The sequence below is a fragment of the Eubalaena glacialis genome, chromosome 1 (assembly GCF_028564815.1).
Source record: "Eubalaena glacialis isolate mEubGla1 chromosome 1, mEubGla1.1.hap2.+ XY, whole genome shotgun sequence".
NCBI classification, from domain to species: Eukaryota; Metazoa; Chordata; class Mammalia; order Artiodactyla; family Balaenidae; genus Eubalaena; species Eubalaena glacialis.
Genome location: NC_083716.1, coordinates 37868187 through 37886982, shown reverse-complemented (window position 1 = coordinate 37886982; position 18796 = coordinate 37868187).

The window sequence follows — 18796 nt, the reverse complement described above, 5'->3', positions numbered from 1 at the left end:
CATGTTTTGGTATAATTTAAAAGTCTCATCCAACAATACTATGAGAGCAGTGAGGCAGAAATGATTAAAATAATTCTCCTGATTTAAAAAAAAATGGAACCTCTTTTTAAAAAGCAACTTTTTTATAAAAAAAAGGGAGGTTAAGTGTTTGCCCAAACTCATAAAAATGGTGGGTGGAAGATTCAAGAATAAACTCCCAAGTCTGAAGCAAATTTGAGAATCCTAATCATAACATAGACTCAGGAAGTTTAGGAAAGCAAATAGAGCATCATTTCAGTAATCAGTGGATCGCAGAAGTTGCAGATATAAGAAGGTTGGCTTTAAAAGAATAATCAGTTCTTCAATTTCGAAGAAAATAATAATGAGTAGTTTTGTTTTGGTTGCCTCAAGCCAGTTAGATGCCTAAAATTCCAATAATTAGTCTTATTCCATAGGGACCATATTAAGGAACAGTTTCCCTTCGCCCCACATAAGGCAAAATGTTTATTTCATCCTATTATTTGATGACCACAGCCCATTGTTAACATGTCCATTGGCCATGGAATGCAGGCCAGGCATACAGAGAACAGGGCTAGAAAGTTGTGGCTCTGTCTGGGAGAACAGCTCTCAGCCTTGGCTGGATCAAATCACCTGAGGAATTTTTAATAACAGATTCCCAGGCCACAAGCCAGAGCATTTTTATCAGAATCTTTGGGAGTGCCACCCAGGCATCAGTATTTCTGAAAGCTCTTTGGGTGACATAAATGTGCAGCCAAAATTGAAAACCTCTTCACTAGTGGATCTTAATAGTAACATAGTAGTCACAACCAACATTTTGTCAAAAGGAGTGGAATGGAAAAGAAAATATAAGAGGGTATCCTGCATAATAAAGATAGGATTTTGTTTCAGTAAAACTGTGGTTTCGCTTTTGTGTGTATGTGTGCTTGCACTGTGCTGCAATGTAAAATACACTTACTATATGTTGTGTTCCAGAACATTCGATGAATACTGATTTGGGTAGATGAGACTGTGTGATTGAGTCTTAGCAGGCAGAGGCAGCAGGAGAAACATGTAGAGAGAGCATTGTTCTTATCTCCTTCTCCATTTCACATAGAACCAGGTTGGTGGATCAGACATACTTTAGAAATTTATACTTATCTCATGAATTGACAAACTGTCTCAGACCTGATGGTGTAGGGGAAGATTTGTGCTTCGATGGAAAACTATGCATTGTCTATAGCATACCTTTCCAGGATATCTTATTGTAATTCTGTGGAAGCTATTTTACAACTCTGAAAATGATAGGTAACTGTTAGAAATGAACGCTTGTCTGTAAGCATGCCAAATTCTGTCCTGTCCAGGAGAGGTTCAGTTGACCTACCTCCCCCACTTAGAAGAGGCTAGTGTTGTCTCCCCATGCACATTCATTTCAACACTCCTTTATTTCATAGGAATTTGTGCTTTGGTAATTTCTCCTTTGAACCAGTTATAGATCAGTGTGATTCCCTCATTATGAATTACATAAAACATTTAACACATGTTCAATTTTCCATCTCTGTAAGAGTCATGATCTTTTGCCTTTTTTGAACATTAACTTTTAATAGTGATAATTCCCTCTTCAGAACAACATGGCAGGTCTTTTTATTTTGTAGTCTCTTCTCTCTGTGGGCCAAATGGACACTACTTCATGACCACATTACCACCCTTGCAACCTGCCTCAGTGCAGCCACAAACAGGATCTGAATTCATCAGAGTTGTCAGGTTTGGATCTGACACAGGAAAGTCATGCCCATGGTTAAGGTTAAGTAATACCATGGCATACTTGTGGTTTCATGTAAAACAGGATAAACGCTGATGAAATATTGGAAATCAAATTATAAACAAAACTAGCAAACTGCTGAATTTACTAATTTATCTTTTCTATTTTTTTTTTCTAACAGGCTCAACTTTCAATATACTTTCCCAGTCATATGATTTATTCATTTCTACAAGCATTTATAGGGGACTTTTTTTCTGGCATCATGATAGAAAAGATACACTGAAAAACCTCCCCTATAAAATACCTAGAAATTAAACAAATATCCTTTAAAATATACAGCTAAACTGAAAAGAAAATAGGGAAAATGGTGCTAGAACAACTAGATATCTTCTACAAAAAAAAAAAAAAATTGTAGACATAGACCTAACACACTTCACAAAAATTAACTCAAAATGGATAGACATAAATGTAAAATGCAAAACTATAAAACTCCTAAAAGATAACATAGGAGAAAATCAATATGACCTTGGGTATGGCAATGACTTTTGTTTTATAGACAAGTTTAATTGCATTTCAGTCTTGTATTTCATCATTACAACCAGTTTACAGACTGTTGGATAGATGTTTACAGACGATCCATACTACCACATTACGATGATGTTTTCCATTTCTAACAGATTTTCTATGGTTTGTCCTACTGTTTTCAGAGCCATCTAAAGTTTGAAATTCAAAATCAAATTTCCTTTTTTGAAATTACTTTCATTTCTCATTGATCTCTGAAATTTCCTACAGCCTATATTAATATTTGATGAAAATGTTTTCTTTTTTCTTACATTAGTATAGAGGTTCTCAACTTAGGACCTATGTTGGAATCACCTGGGGAGCTTTAAAAACCCTAATGCTTGGGTCCCGCCCCAAACATTTTTATTTGATTGATTTGGGGTGAGGCTTGGACATTGGTGCTCTCAGGAGATCCCAGGTAATAATAATATGTAGGATATGGTGATGACTTTTTAGATACAACACCAAAGACGTGATCCACGAAAGAAATCATTGATAAACTGCACTTCGTTAAAATCAAAAGCTTCTGCTCTGTGAAAGACACTGTCAAGAGAATGAAAACATTAGCCACAGACTGGAATATTTGCAAAAGACATATCTGATAAAATATGAGAATATTTGCAGAAGACATATCTGATAAACAACCGTTATCCAAAATGTACCAAAAACTCTTAAAACTCAACAAGAAAACAAACAACCCAATTACAAAATGGGCTAAAGATCTCACCAGAGAAGATATACAGATGGCAAACAAACATAAGGAAAGATGCTGAACAGCTATAGCATAGCAAATGAAGGAACACTCCACAGTTCATGAGTCTAGCACCATCTTGAACACTGAGCTTCTGAACACAGAAACATGGACACTGTACCAAACCACTCCTTACTGCATGTGTTAACATATCTTGTACTGTTTCTTTGTACTCATTAGCATGTCTTTATTCTTCCAGGAGTCTCCTGCTCAGGCAAATGGTTATTTGATTCTTACTGTAGGAATTTCCCAGAAGACTCATCAATTCCTCAAGGTGAAACATCAACAGACAGTTTAGGCCCTAAGGTTCATTGACTCCTTCGCTGCCTTTCCACTGATCCTGGACTGTTGTATCTTAAATACTTACCCAGTCCTAATCAGCCCTGCCTCCTTTAAAAGACCTGCCTTGAAATCAAACTTTCAATTTAATAAATTCTGATGCTACCTTCCTCTTCTCATAGACCCTGTCAAAGCTTTGTAGGGCTGGCATTCTCATCAAATTGTCAGCTTTGTCCCATCAACAGGCTGTGTTGGTAATGTTTGAGGAGCCAGATTTTGACATTTCGGAAAGACAGTATTAAAAAGGAAATTTACATGTGGATAGATGCAAAAATCCTAACCAAACTCTCATATAACTTAATATAGTAATGTATAATAAGTAATATGTGATAACCAAGTTCAGTTTATCCCAAGAATGTAAAATTGGGTTAATATTAAAATATCAATGTAATTTAACACGTTAATCGATTAAAGGAGAAAAATTATACAACCAACTCAGTAGATGTAGAACATCTTTTGATAAAAATAATATCCATTCAAAGTGAAGCAAGTCTCAGACCAAATCTGACCACAAGTACAGACATTTCTTAAACAAATATTTATAAGCAGATTCAAAATAGCTTATATAACCTGTTCTAAGCCCTGCACATGACCATATAGGCTTAAGTCAGTACATCACTAAGGATATGTATAGTAAACATACCTGCTAGTAAAATATTGAAAGCTTTCCTTGCAAGATCACACTTAGACAAGGGTACCTTCCATCACCATCTTTTCTTTTCAACATTGTACTAGAAGTCCTAGCCAATGCAGTAAGAAAACAAAAGTGTATAGACTAGAAAGGACAAAATAAAAATCTCTTTAATAAAAGATGGTAAAATTATAATCTTCCTAAATTATAAGAATTTGGCTGAATATAAAGTCTTAATAATAAATCGTTTGCATTTCTATAAAACAACAGTGATTTTAAGAAAAAGGTTGCCATTTACAATAACTTCTGGAAATATAATGTATATAATAATAAATCTAACAAATATATATATAAAATATTTACAGAGAAAAATCTTTAATTGTATTCAAAAGCATTAAAGAAGAACTAAATAAATGATGAGATAAAGCAGGGTCAATGGATTAAAAGATTTAATATCACAAAGTATTCATTCTCCCCAAATTCATCTAAGGATTTGAAGTGATTCCAATTGGAAAACCAACAGGTTTCCTTTTTTTTTTTTGTAAATTGACAAGGTAATGTGGGCAAAAAAATGCTAAGAATGATCAAATCAATCCTAAAATCAAAGAACAAGGAGGGGTGATGGCTCTTACTAGATACCTACAATTATTTTAAGGTGGTAATGATTAACACAGTATATATTAGCACAAGAAAAAGAAAAATATCAATGAAATGGAATATATAGCCTAGAAATGAATGCATATATGTATGTATATTTGTTATATAATATATGTGGATGTGTAAATCAGTGGGGATGTATTTTCTTTTCAAATAGTGCTGGGAAAATTTTTATCTATATTTTTAAAAAATAAAATTAGATCCCTATTTCTATTTTGTTTGTTTGTTATAAATTTATTTATTTATTTATTTTGGCTGTGTTGGTTCTTTGTTGCTGCTTGCGGGCTTTCTCTAGTTGTAGCAAGCAGGGGCTACTCTTCGCTGTGGTGCACGGGCTTCTCTTGTTTCGGAGCATGGGCTCTAGGTGCGCGGGCTTCAGTAGTTGTGGCTCACGGGCTTCAGTAGTTGTGGCTCACGGGCTCCAGAGCGTAGGCTCAGTAGTTGTGGCGCATGGGCTTAGTTGCTCCGCAGCATGTGGGATCTTCCCGGACCAGGGCTCGAACTCATGTCCCCTGAATTGGCAGGCGGATTCTTAACCACTGCGCCACCAGGGAAGTCCTGGATCCCTATTTCAATCAAAAAAATCACTCAAAATCCTAGTAGCTTTTTTGTAAAAATTGACAGGTTGATTCTAAAATGTCTATGGCAATTTAAGAGGCCCAGAAGAGCCAAAACAATTTAGAAAAAAAAAGGACAAAGTGGGAAGACTTATACTTCCTGATTAAAACTTTTACTATAAAGCTATAGAAATAAAAACAGTATGGTATTGGTGTTGGGATAGACAAATAGATCAATGGAACAGAATAAAAGTCCAGAATTAGACACATTCATATATGGTTAATTTTTCTTCAATAGAAGTAAATTTGATTTAAAAATGAACATAATTTAATAATAAAGGTGAACTAAAATATTGGGCAATATATGCAAAATGAGAGTGACAAGATTTAAAGCAGTCTAAGGTCATTGTACTGTGTAGGTGGAGAGTACAGATGCTAACTAACCTGACTTTCTAAAGGGGTTTAAATGTTAAGTTTAACCACCAAAATTGAACGCAGTAGAAATAAAATGTATGATTCAAATCACAAAGGGAAATAAAAGGAATCTTTAAAAAATCCATCCAAAAGGATGCAAAAAAAGGTTTTAAAAATAAAGCATAAAAAATGGTTTAAGTAGCACCAAATGAGAGCAGAAATAAATCCAAATATATCAATAAATCACAGAATATGTAAGTGGACTATATTTGCCCAGTAAAAGATAGTGCAAGATTGGAGTGCCCACTCTGTGCTGGCAGGAGGGTTGGAAAGGTAAGGGGCTCACGGTGAAGGGAGAACTCCAGCGAATGGTTACTCAATCGTCAGCACCGTGAGCTATGTCTGAAGGCAGAGGTCACCCCGGCATGCTACAGGAGCACAATCAAGAGGGGAATGTTCCTCTCCATGGAGTCAGACTTCTTGGCAAAAATGGCCAAGAAGTTACCAGGTTAAGACTTAGGGAAAGGGTATTCTTGGCAGAGAGAAAAGAGTCTGAGCAAAAGCACAGAGGAGAGAAACAGCACGCTGTTCAAGGATAATAAGCAATTTCACGTTACTAGTCTGGGATGTGAACTTTGATGGATGATGAACTGATCAACTCTTTGACATTTACGTGTCAGGGACTCATTTCATTCTCCATCTCTGCATACAGCATCCCAGAAAAGAACCATTTTGAGAGCAGTGGCTACCTCAGTGGAATCAACACATAATGAAAATTACCAGTTATTGCTAAGTTAGGATCTTTATCCTCAAATACTCCTGTGCCTCCAAGGAGTTAGTATATTAGTTAGCATACATAAATTCGTAAATCCAAATTTGCAGATGGAGTGGATTTTGAGGATCATTTATTTCTATATCCTATCTAACCCTTAAGAATGAACCCACCAGCTACCTCCTCCATAACTTTCCCTGCATGATTTTTTTCCCCTCTGAGGTGATAGTGTACTTTCCTTTAGCTTAAGAAAATTTCAGTTTTCTCCCTCACTCTTATTTGTACCTCCATACTTCCGAAATTTCAGGAAGACAGAGCCCATGTCCATTTCATTTTAGTTACAATACAAAACCCAGTGCCTTGCACATAATGGGTGGGTGCTTTGAACTAAGATGATGAAATAGTTGCTGCACTTTCTGCAAATTACTCTTCCAGAGATCATTTTAAAATGATATGTTGCCTGCCATTGTTAAAGATAAAATTCAATTAGCTTTTATATGAATGTTAATGACTTTTCTATTCTTCAAAATAAAAGACAAAATTTTAATTAGGTCTGTATACATACTATTTGTAGACCTAAGAGTTGAAATAGTGGCATTTTCAAAATGTCATGAATAAAGTCCACTGGCAGACACTTCTGCAAAGTAGCCTTACTGACACATCCATCTCGAAATCACAGGAAGTGTCACCTGCTCCTTCAGTACCAGGAGAGCACTGTCTGGAGAGCCCCTCACAGCTCAGGGGTGGCGCTAGCAGTGAGAAGCTGGGAAACCAGTAGAAGCTTTCTGTGTAGGCTTCGCATCCTCATGAGGATGAGACAGCATCCTCATCGTTTTGGTACTTCCTACTGCACAAGACAGAATTTGTTTTCAGTGATTCCTTTTATTCCTCAGTTATGCCTCAGCCTAAATTAATGATATTACTAAATCCTGGATGCTTAAGATGCTTCTCTCTCCCTCTCTCTCTCTCTCTCTTTAAAAATTTTCCATTAGCAAACTTCATGAAGTGATTCCAGAGTGGCCTCTTTCATGTGTTGGCTAGGGAAAAAAGAAAACAAAGATGGATGGAGTGCTCCTTCCATGAAGGGTAAGGCACTCTACACTTTCATATAGGTATCTCAACCAATCTTCACAAAAGCCCTGCTATAATAATAACATTAGTGTTACTAATAAGAGCTAAGTATTATTGATCGCTACATGAACTATTTCACTAGATTTTCATACCAACCATCTGAGGCAGATGTACTCTTCTCTGTGTTTTACAGATGAGAAGCACTGAGTCAGCAGAGTTAAGAACACAAGTAAGAAGTTCATGGCATTAAGATCTGAACTCTTATTAGGAGGGGGTTGGGGGAACGAAGGAGTGGGAGTTTGGGGTTAGCAGATGGAAGCTATTATATATAAGATGGATAAACATCAAGGTCCTACTGTATAACACAGAGAACTATACTCAGTGCCCTATGAGAAACCATAATGGAAAAGAATATTTTTTAAAAAAGAATGCATATATACGTATAACTGAATCACTCTGCTGCACAGCAGGAATTAACACAACTTTGTAAATCAACTATACTTCAATACAAAACAAATATTTGAACTCTTGTTAATCTTTCCAGCGGCTACACTTCCGACCATGATGCAGTACTGCCTCCCCTCCCTGCAGATTAGACAGCGCTATCTCCATTTTAGAAATGAGGGTATAGGTTTAAACGTGCTTAGATCACACATTGAATACATAGCAGAGCCAGAGTTTAAACCCAACTGTGTCTAACCCCCAAATCTGGGTGCTCCACCTTGTACCACACTGATACAAAGAGCAAGTTTTCAGGATGAACTGTAAGAAGGTCAGCTGTCTATTTCTCCATTCAGGGTCTATGCGTGGGGCTAACTTTGACATGGTGTACATATACAGAGGCAGGGATCAAAACGAGGCTGGATAGGAATGAGTTGGGGTGAACCAACTCTCATGGTGACTAGAAAGGCAAGGCTGGCCCAGACACTCTGTGATGGCTCGGTAGGAGAAACTTGGTGTTTCAGACGGGCTGATAATAAGCATCTACTTTGTGCTACAAACTTGCCTTGGCTCACCTTCCTCAGGTTTCTTCCAGCAAGAGAGCAGAAGAGATGGTTCTTTTCCTTCCTCCATTGCTCCTCTGGATTTCTCTTTTCCTTTGGTTTGCTAATCTGTGGCCCAACCAGGAACATGGGAGGATACACAGACCAGTAGAAAGAACTTGGGTTTTTTATCAGACTAGCCGGGAATTCAGTACTATCCCCACCATCTGTTCCAGACTCTCATTACTCATGGCGTGGTTCTCGCACCAGCAGTATCAGCATCACCTGGGAGTGTGTTAGAAATGCCGAATCTCAAGACCCAGCCCAGACCTACTGAATCAATATCTGCATTTTAGTAAGATTCCCCAAGTGATTTGCAAGCACACTGGAGTTTGAGAATCCTCTTCTATATAAAGCATGGTAACTATCTCGTCAAGCTCCAGTTTCCTTGTCAGTAAAACAGGGTTGATTTTAGAGGGTGATAGTAAATACAAAGGGCCTGATGTAGAACCTGACTGCCTCAGAGTAGGTATTTGATAGAAAAGCTCACTTACAATTTCATGGTCATTATTATTATTATCCCAGCCCTCATTATTTGGAAATCTCAAAGGTTTTTCCTACGCTAAGGATCTTTTCCACCAGCATACAAATCTGTTTAGGAATTTTTTTCCTCATCAAAATAATGAAGAAATGGATAAACAACAAGGTCCTACTGTATAGCACAGGGAACTATATTCAGTATCTTATGATAAACCATAATGGAAAAGAATATGAAAAAGAATATATATATGTATAACTGAGTCACTTTGCTGTACAGCAGAAATTAACACAACATTGTAAATCAACAATATTTCAATAAAAATTAAATAAAAAATATAAAAACTTTTAAAATGTTTTTAAAAGAATAATAAAGAAATAAACCCACATCCTGATGCTGCTCTGTCTTCATCAGCATCACATTTCCTTCTCTCCTTCCCTTTACAGCACAACACCTTGAAAGAGTTATCTGGACACACTCTCCTTTTTTCTCTCCTTCCTTTCTCTCTTACACTAACTCCAAGTAGGTTTTTGTCCCCAGCACTCCACCACCAACAGTTTTTCTGAAGGACACCAGTGATTGCTATGTTGCTAAATCCAGGGGTCATTTCTCCATCCTCGTCTCGCTTACTTACCGGCTCAGCATCGTTCTTTCTGCCTTGAGATCCATCCTCATTTTGTTCCCAGGAACCACACTCACCTAGTTACGCTCTTACATGGCTAGCTAATCCCTTTCAATCTCTTTTGCTGGTACTTTCTCTTTCATACTTGTACATAGTGGCACATTGTAGGGCTCTGTATTTGGACCATTTTTTTTCTTTATTTATAACCATTGCCACACAATTCACATCTTCCTTTCCTGCTTTACTTTTTCTTCTTAGCACTATCTAATGTATTTTTATTTATAGATCTTACTTATTATTTCCCTCCCTTGCCTTGAATGTAAGCTCTGAGAGGCAAGTGTTTCTGTTTGCTTTGTTCTTTACTATATCCCTCATGTCTAAAATAGTGCATGGCATATAGTTGTTGCTCAATAATCACTGAATGAATGTCTGCTACCATTTTCTAGTTGAAGGAATAGGAATTCAGGAACACAAGTTCCCATGGTCACAGAGCTAGTAAATTGCAAAGCTGTGCTGAATGCTAGTCTATCCAACACTATATCTTACCAATAGTAAGAGATTTCTCTTACTATTAATCAATATCATAGATTGCCTCTTTTTGAAAGAGTTTTATATGATCGCTTTAATTCTTCAGCTTTCAGTTTGGTAATTGATGTGTCTGGGGGGACTCAGTGCTCTCCTCCTGAACAGGACTGCATTCTCTACCAAGATATGTTAAAACATAGTCAAACAATAAGGAAGTGTCAGGATGACATCTTGCCTGAGGCATCGTGCTTCCAAGTGGTCCTGTTTCAGAGAATTTGATTCAGAGCTAAAAGGGAAATGTGTAACGCTTCTGCTTCATTCCTTCCTGCCACCCCTTCCTTCCTCTGCCTCCACAGTTTGAGGATAGTCTTCCCACAGAACGAGAGTAAAGGCTTATCACGTTCTATGGCTCCCCTAAAGAATAAGGTCTGGTTTAGAATATCAGGAAACACGCTTGCTTCTTTTCTCTGACTAGACAGTTAGAAGTCAATGTCCTTGCCTCTCTCGTCACTGTAGCCACAGGACTAGGGCTGGTGAACGGGAGCAGAATTTGTGCAAAAGTATTACTCTTAGCTCTGCCATTTTCCAGTGTTCAGTCAGAACTTCTCCAAGTTTCACTTTTCTTATCTCTAAAACAGAAATAACAGCACTACTTGAGAGGGCTCCTGCAAGTATTAGAGATAATACACCCGGGCGCTTAGGGCAAAGCTTACAAGCTTTTATGACAGGCTACTTGTTTCTGACTACAGTAAAACAAATCTTATTTGTAGGACTATGGCTGCTTATTCACTCCAGTAGTAAAGCAGATGGATTGGCTTCCCCAGGGAAAAAGAAAAGAGCTCTGATGTGGGCCAAGTTGCACACATTATCAATGACTCTGTAAGGTAAGTGAAATTAGCTCCATCTCAGAGATGTGGAAACTCAGGTTCAGAGATGGTAAAGGAAGGGCTCTGACTTGTATAATCAGTAAGTAGCAGAATGAAGATTCCAATGCAAGCCTAACTCCAAAAAGCCCATCATCTGTACCAGAACAGCACGTCCACAGGCCCCCCAAAATCCTCCCCTCACCATACAGTATCCTTATGAATTTTATGGCGTGCTAACCACGAACTTAACTGTGAATATTCCTAGTATTCTTTGAATTCTATTCTTATGTAAGGACCAAAAACAAGAAGGACCAAAACAAGAAAGGAAGAGGACATCTCAGGAGGAAAAGGATCAGGAATCACAGTCCTCCTTGATTTTGCCTCTTCTGAATTTCCTTCTCCATCTCTGTTCTAATCCCTCCAGCTTTTCCCTGTGCCTTGGGTGATAACGGCATAATGGGTAAGAGATGGATTTGGCATCAGACTTGGGTGTAAATGCACCTTCCCTAATTAGTTGCCGGGGTCTTGGGAAATTTGTTTAACTGAATCTCAGTGCTCTCTTCTAGAGAATTGGAATAATAATAGCGACCTGGTATTGAGATGGAGGATGGAAAGAGCTTAATCCTGTTTCTCTCGCTTAGTATGCCTACCCCAAGTGTAATTTGACAGAATAATTTATATAAATTTGCTTTGTGCTTTGATATGGATGCCAAAGGAGATTTAGAAGGAAGATTTTTCCCCACTTTGCCGTCCAAAAGCTTACATCCTTTTGAACATCTCTGAGCATTTTCCCTCCCTTTACTCTTAGGTTTCTCTTTCTTCTGGGAAGGGAAGTGATCCTCTATTTACACTGTTCAAATCCAAATGTTTAGACTTAGATGCTTTCTCTCATGGAGATTTCACTCACATTTTCTAACAGTTTTCATGCAGTTTGGGGTTGACTCTGTTTCTAGTTCATCTATCAAAAGTAGTTGAAAGCAAGAGTCTCGTTAGTTATTGCTTGAACTATTAATCAGTATTACTGATGGAAGGGTGGTTGGACCATCCCTACAAAGCAATAATTCTCAAACTTTGTTCACTGTTGCATCCCCATTACCTAGGAAATACTGACACACAGAAGGAATTCAATAATGAATCAATGGACAAATGCACTTTTTGACAGTGTGCCTCTATGGGTAAAAACATTTGAGCAAGCACCCTAGTATACATACATGAACATATTTAGTTATTATATTTGTATACCATTTTATTACTATATATTACGTACGCTAGAAAACACACACCAAAACAGAAACTAAAAAGGCTGAGATGAAAAAGTTACTAAGAATAAAAGTTTTAATATTGTTTTCTCATGTTCCAACGGTTCTCTCCTAGGACTTCAGAGGGAGCAGAGGCAAGGGTAAGAGAAATACCAGCAGTGACCCCCAAACCATCCTTCAGTTTCTCATCAATCTGTGCCCAGAAGCTTAAGCTTCCACAGTCACTAGTCCTTTCATTCTCTTCTTCTTGCCCCCAATAAGGAACCCGAAGTCCTTTGCAGAAGTAGATTGGCCCTGCACTCCTAGGAAACACACAGTATTTCTTTGGCAGATCAAGAAGGAGGAAATGGTTATGTACCTTCCAGAGAATACACATAGAATTCTGTTTGTTTCCTCCAAAGCGCCAAGAAAATAGTCAAAAAGTGTATTACACACATGTTAATTTCATGTACTAAAAATTAAAGAATCATTACAGCCTCACATGCCCCAGCTTCTTCTCCTAAAACTACAACTTCCAGGAGAGATGGAGGAGCCATCTTTCTCTCTCCTCCCTACATCTTCCTCTCTTCCACCCTGAGAATCTTCTAAATCAAGGATTTCTTACCTTAGAAGTCTGAGATGATCAGGTAACAGGGGAAGGAGGGCAACTTTTTGGTTAAAAAATAAATGAAAGAGGGCTTCTCTGGTGGCGCAGTGGTTGAGAATCTGCCTGCCAATGCAGGGGACAGGGGATCGAGCCCTGGTCTGGAAAGATCCCACATGCTGCGGAGCAACTGGGCCCGTGAGCCACAATTACTGAGCCTGCGCGTCTGGAGCATGTGCTCCGCAACAAGAGAGGCCGCGATAGTGAGAGGCCCGTGCGCCGCGATGAAGAGTGGCCCCCGCTCGCCACAACTAGAGAAAGCCCTCGCACAGAAACGAAGACCCAACACAGCCATAAATAAATAAATAAATAAATTTTTAAAAATAAATAAAAAAAATAAATAAATGAAAGAGAGAGATGCAGGGCAGGAAGTCAAGAACCATGCAAGGCTGGGTTTGGAGGAAGTTTTTATTGAAATGAAATTGAAAGGTAAACAGAGAATCTCCATGGTAGTGATAGGTTGACAGAGATCTTGAGAGCAAGAGAGATGAGAAACAAGAATTTTATGAAGGAATGGGAAATGAGAATTTTACCACAGGATATAAATCGAGTCCTCATAGATGTTCTACAGGAAGTTCTAATAAACATTTGAAACGCTTCGAATCACTTTCATTTGGCAGACTATTTCTTTGAGTGAGATTCTATACTAGACATTGTGAATCCTCCCCCCCGCCCCTCCCTGGCTTTTATTCATTTTATATGAGTAGTAACGAGGCCCAAATCTTTTTTCAGTCTCTCGAATAGCCTAATGAAATGATACATCCACCTTCAAAAAGGGTCTGAGACAGACTCAAATATTAGATTTCCTCACTTTGAATCATAGTAACTCAGTGCAACCACACTTGTACCCTCATGCGGCTCAGATGACGGATATATTTCTCTATCTGTGGTAAATACTTACAAAATAAAATGCATTGATTAATAAATGCTATTTGGGGGCCAAAAGGAAATCTTTTAAGTTCTGAGGTCCATAGTTAGGAAAACTACAAAGAGGGGGGCACATTGGTGGTAAACAAGTTTGGAGCCACACAGTTATATCTTTTAAACCCATGGCACCATGGAACAGATTAGTAAATTAAGAAGCACAGAATCTGGCTGTTGAAATTCTGTTTCTGTGTTTACTATAAAAAGGATGACCCACTTGCGACCTCAAGGAGAACTTCCTAAGGGCCAAATAGCAGAGGAGACACACAGAAGTGGAAGACCCGCAAAGCCAGACTAAAAAATGTTGAACCCAGATAGGACACTCTTAGACAAAGAGAATTTCAAAGTATCACTCACCTTATCACCACTATCTCAAGCTTAAATCTCCAATTTTCCATTTGGAAAAATAAAAGAGTGGACCCAATATTGACTACTCTAACCCCATGCTATGCACTGATTCTATTGGAATAATACCTAATTTATTTCTAACTTGTTTCCTTACATAAACATTTGTTTTCAAAAATAAAATGTTTAATATTCTCACATAAGCAAAGAGGCATGTGCAGGTATTACAGGATTTATGATAGCAACAAATAAATAGGTAAGTTAGAGAGAGAGAGAGGAATGGAAAAGGTAAATAAATGATCTATACTAAAGAATTTTACCTGCAGTTAAAAAGAATGGGGTAGAGCTACATGCATGGACCTAGAAGATCTCCAGGATCTATGTGAAAAAATTGCAATAAAATATGTATAGTATGAAATGATTCTATTAATGTTTTTTTAATCCACAAAATATTACTCTACACCTCCGTGTGTGTCTATGTGTGTGTGTATATATACATATATCTAGAGAAAGAGAGAGAGAGAAGGATACATCATATAAAATTGCTGATATTCAACCATCTGTGTCCTACAAAAAAAAAAACAATTTTATATGATCCAACCTAGTAATTGTAGAAGAAAAGATATGGAAGGATACATGTCAACTAATAACAATGGTTACCTCTGGGAATGGGAGTGAGACTAGGGATCAGTGTTCAAGGGGACTTTTTTTTTCCAAAGGGACATTCTGATTATCTGAATTATTTGAATTTATATCATGTAAATTCTATAGGAATTACTTATATAATTAAAAGTAAGGTGAAATTTACATTTAGTAATAAAGGAAGGAAAGAAGACAGGCAGGGAGGAAGGAAAACATCATGCTGGAGGACAGAACAACTGGAGAGCAATGGAAAGTAAGTAAAAGGAGACTTTTGAAAACAGACTTTGAGGGTGAGAGGGATGACTCAAGAAAACTTTAAGGAAATATCGCCGTGATCATTTGTGTGTCCGAGCACACCTCAGATATTTTCTTGCAAGATTAAGCAAGTATTTAAATTTTGTTCAATTGATAAGAAAGAAAGGAAGGAAGGAAGGAAGGAAGGATTCACTTATTAATCATCTCTCTTCAGCATTCATTCCAACCAAATTCCATTAACTTTTTCCATTTCATAGACTACTTTTAACATCTTGAACTTAATGATGAGATATTTTTTAATGACTTCCGTTTAGGAATCCCATGAGTGCCCCTGTGGCCAGTGTGAATGATAGCCCTTCTGTTAGCAGAACCTCCTATCCCAGCTGATGACCATCCAGCCCAAAGTTGATCAAATTCTGTTGTCTTTTAATGAACAACATTATCTACTTAAAAAGGCACAACTCTTCTGTCTCAGGCTTGGCAGTTAAAACTTGGGAGTTGCTCACAAGAACTGGGATTTCCTTTGGGAGTTAATGAAGATGAAGAATTAGAGACGTGGTCCTATGTGTAGACAGCAGCCTCAGCACTGTGGGTGGTGGCTGTGTGTGCAGTGAGAACAAAGGTGCTGCTTACACTTGGTTACCTCTCCAAGCCAATAGACAGGTCCACATCACCAGTTGGATAGAATAGTCTTTTTCTTTCCCCCAGGGGGAAAAAATCCAGAAAGAACCACTGGAATACTCAGAAAGAATAAGAAAACAATCTTGAGAGATTCCCCAAAATAGCTACAACAGAATGAAAGTGACCATCCAACCATCATCCATAGAATAAAATCACATTTTGGTCAGTTGGATCTTAAATAAATAATCTCTTTTTGTATTTTATGAAATGACTAAATGTTTTATTTCTGACTTGTCTCAAACTTTTGAAGAAATATGTGTGTGTGTGTGTGTGTGTGTGTGTGTTGAAAATTTAAACAATACAAAAGTAGATACTGAAGCTTCTTCTTTCTATTTCCTAGAGGTAACTATTACTAATATTTGAGTACTTATGTCTCAGCTATTTTTCTGTGTATACAGAGATACAGTTTTATAAAACAAATGAAATAATACTGTTCAACAATGTGCTTTTCTATTTTGTAACAAATCATACCCTTCTTATCAGAATATATAGGTCAACATTTTTTTAATAACTGCAAAGTCCATCATACGGTAACACCTGCATTCTTCCTGAAGGACCTGTTTCCACTAAATTACATGGACAGTAGTTAGTTTTTTCTATTTTTCTCTATTTCATGAAATGTAATATTTAAGTTTCATACCTGAATTTTTGCACAGATGTGGAAATATTTGTTAGGATACATCTTAGAACTAAAAGAGATCAAGAAATGAAACAGTTAAAATTATAATAGCTATTTTAATATTTGACAAATTGTTGGTATTTATCTGTGTTTGACATTTGATTGAATTTTTTTAATTTGAAAATATTTAAGAAATAATAATTACAGTTTTGATTTGCTATTTAATTATCAGTAAAGTTAATCTTACCATGACAGTTATATTCATATTATTAATCTATTTATTTTTCCACTTGTTTTCTTTATTTGGTTTATTGGTTTCTTTATAGACCTCTATTCTTTGTTACCTAGATTACAAATTTTTTTCTCAGTTGTTGTTTCCTTTTTAACTTTGTGTTTTCTTTTGCCCTAACATTTTAAATTAGTCCTATCAGTCTTTACTTTCTTTTGTAATTTATGGGCTGATGCCATACTTAGAAAAGGCTTCTCCACCCTTAATAATATAAAAATACTTTTTACATTTTATCTTTTCATGGAGTTTTGTATTTTTTATTTAGATATTTTACCTACCTGGAATTTATTCATGGATGGTCTGAGAGTCTAATTCTTTCCAAAATTGGTTCATCAATCATTTTATTTTTAGATAAATGCTTTATTGTGTGATGGTTAATAGCACAAGGTTTTTTGGTCACAGGGATCTTTACTGGAGACCCAACTCAGTCTTTTTTGTACAGTGAGACTCCTGGCAGGTTATTTTCTAACTCTTAATTCCTTCATCTGTAAAATGTGAATATTCCACTGCATACCTGGAAGAGTTATGAAGAATAAATGAGGGCATCCATGAAAGCAGTTAGCACAGGACTAGGACATGAGAAGAACTGAATAAATATCAGCTACTCTCATTATTATTATTTTATTTTGAAATGTGTCACTGCAATCAATTTCTGTAATGTTAGAAACCTCTTGCTTTTTAATTATTTTATGTTTGTTGGTTGATTGATTTGATTGTTTTGCTGTTGAGTTAGTTGCTTTGCTTGTTTGGTTTGAATTGGATTGATTTTCATTTCCTTTTTGAGAAGATTAAGGCAAAACAAATTATTATCTATGGGACAACTCTTTCAACTTTTCTAGTATATATCATAAAACCCATTATGTAATAGCTCCAATTTTCTACTAAGAAATGAATGCTAAAATGTTTTCTTTCTTGCTTATATTAAAAACTGCTGATTTCCAGTATTGTACCACACGTAGGGTTAAGTGATGGCAGGAACTAACATAGTGTCCTGTTTATTTTCTTAATTTTTATTGTAATTATAGCATTATTTGTAAGATTATCTGTAAAATTTTTGTCTCCTCCACTAGATTAACTATAAGCATTCTAAGAGCGGAAACTCCATCCCTAGTATAGTGTCTGGCTCCCTGTAGATGCTCAATAAATATTCCATAAATAATGAATAGAATTTCTGTTGTACATCTAACGTATGCTTTGAAATAATTTAATTTTTAGCACAATCTTGCAAGATAGGTGGTAATATTCTCATTTCACAGATGAAGAAACTGAGCCCAGAGTTGATGAACTGAAGACTGAAGATATGCATTACCTAAATCAGAGCCTTGATATCTTTATTGCTGGTAGCAGATGCATGACTGGCCCTGGGCGGGGTATAGGTAGTAAGTGTGGGTCACAGCTTGGCACTACTCAGGGGCAACCACCCAGGATGCTTTCTATTAAGTCCAATCTTAGTGACTTCCTTTACATAAATTAGACAAAAAACTATGTGTGTCCTTGAGAAGCTAAAATAGACACTCATCTTCCCTACGTGCAAGTAATCAAGACTTACTCTCTGCAAATTGGATCGGAATTGCAATCTGGCTGGTGGTCAACTCTCCAATAGGTTGACAAATAGGTTCTAACCTAGTTGCAGAAAGGAAAAAGTGAGTAGGTGTCTGAAAAACTAACACCACCTGCAAGATGAGTTATATTTTCCTGTATGTGCTGGCTTTCTGCTTATCCTGGCTCCCTGCTGTGTATTTGTACCAGCTGGGCAGCAAAACAAGACTTGTCAGGAAGTGGAAACTTGCAACCAAACAAGAGAGGCCGCTCACCAGATAGCATGTCCCAACATTGCTCTGTCAGCTTCGCAACATACATAATTGCCTAGCTTTGCACAGACATGAATTTGAATCAGTAGCCATGTTAAGTTTGGTTTCATGTCATCTATTCAAACGTTATAGATTGGAAATTCTACTTGCGGTTTTTCCAGTAACTTTGTGGTATTAGGAGTCTTAACTTCTCTGGGAATAATATGTCTGCAAAACCAACCTTAAAGAGAGTTTAAGGAAAAAATAAATTTTGTCTATGTGAGAGGGAAGGGTATGGTGGAAAGGAGGCATCATGGCTACTCA